Here is a 1287-nt window from a genome sequence, read left to right as displayed (position 1 = left end):
TTGCGATCAAATTGTGGCTAGTACTGTGATGTTACTAGTAACCTTGTGTTACGTCATATGGCCAAGAGAGCATTTGAAGGCGAAACTTCTGCATGGGGAAGCTGCATCATGAACAAAAGTTTATATCGAGTATTATGTTGACGTTAGTAGGCCCTGGCCGAAAGCGCAGCATGTGAAAGGTATAGATAAAAAGTTAGCGTTGCAGTCAGTACTGTGTAGTTACTAGTAGCTGGATTTAAGCTCGAAATGAGACACTGTTGGTGAAACTTCATCATGAGAACGTCACAAGCTGATCACGCTCTATGATATGACTAGTATTATGTTGCTTCTAGTAGGCTAAGCGCAAGCCGAAAACATCAACATGTGAAAGTCGTAGAATTTTGCAATCAAACTGTGGCTAGTACTGTGATGTTACTAGTAACCTTTTCTTACGTCATATGGCCAAGAGAGCATTTGAAGGCGAAACTTCTGCATGGGGAAGCTGCATCATGAACAAAAGTTTATATCGAGTATTATGTTGACGTTAGTAGGCCCTGGCCGAAAGCGCAGCATGTGAAAGGTATAGATAAAAGTTATCGTTGCAGTCAGTACTGTGTAGTTACTAGTAGCTGGATTTAAGCTCGAAGTGAGACACTGTTGGTGAAACTTCATCATGAGAACGTCACAAGCTGATCACGCTCTATGATATGACTAGTATTATGTTGCTTATAGTAGGCTAAGCGCAAGCCGAAACATCAACATGTGAAAGTCGTAGAATTTTTGCGATCAAACTGTGGCTAGTACTTTGATGATGCTTGTAGCCAACCGAATTGGTTGAAAAGCCCAATAAGTAAGCTAACTTGGGAGAGCTTGTTGGAAACCAAATGCTACTAGATTGGTCCAAATACATCCTTCAACAGGGGATCACTTGGCTCGCTTTACGAAGAGGAGCACAGCTATATGTGTTAATTCGGTATGAATCGCAAGATTTGTTTACCGACCTCTCTAACGCAAAAGGCGGTCTCGGCTTCGGCTGTTGACTGCGTCCGATTCAGGGTTATATAACTCTCGATTGAACACATTGATGTTCTATTGTTGGTGCTTCCAATAAAATTGGAACACTTAAAGCAGAACCGATTCAAATAATAGCATTCTGATCAATGATTGCATTCCTTGATCAAGAACTGCTGGAGTCATTGTGATGGCGAATTTTCTTCATAAGAAAATTGCAAAGAGGACGGAACTTAATGAGACTAGTATTATGTTGTTTCTAGTAAGCGGAAGCTGAAACAGCAACATGTGAAAATC

At 40.9% G+C, this 1287-nt stretch overlaps 1 pseudogene; it reads left to right on the top strand.

The window, feature by feature from the left end:
- The first annotated feature begins 887 nt into the window (after window positions 1-887).
- LOC142357245 (5.8S ribosomal RNA) lies at window positions 888-1039 on the top strand (annotated as a pseudogene).
- The last annotated feature ends 248 nt before the right edge of the window (window positions 1040-1287 follow it).

The sequence above is a fragment of the Convolutriloba macropyga genome, unplaced genomic scaffold (assembly GCF_964194025.1).
Source record: "Convolutriloba macropyga unplaced genomic scaffold, txConMacr16.3 SCAFFOLD_4983, whole genome shotgun sequence".
NCBI lineage: Eukaryota > Metazoa > Xenacoelomorpha > Acoela > Convolutidae > Convolutriloba > Convolutriloba macropyga.
This window is presented reverse-complemented; position numbering and strand designations above follow the sequence as displayed.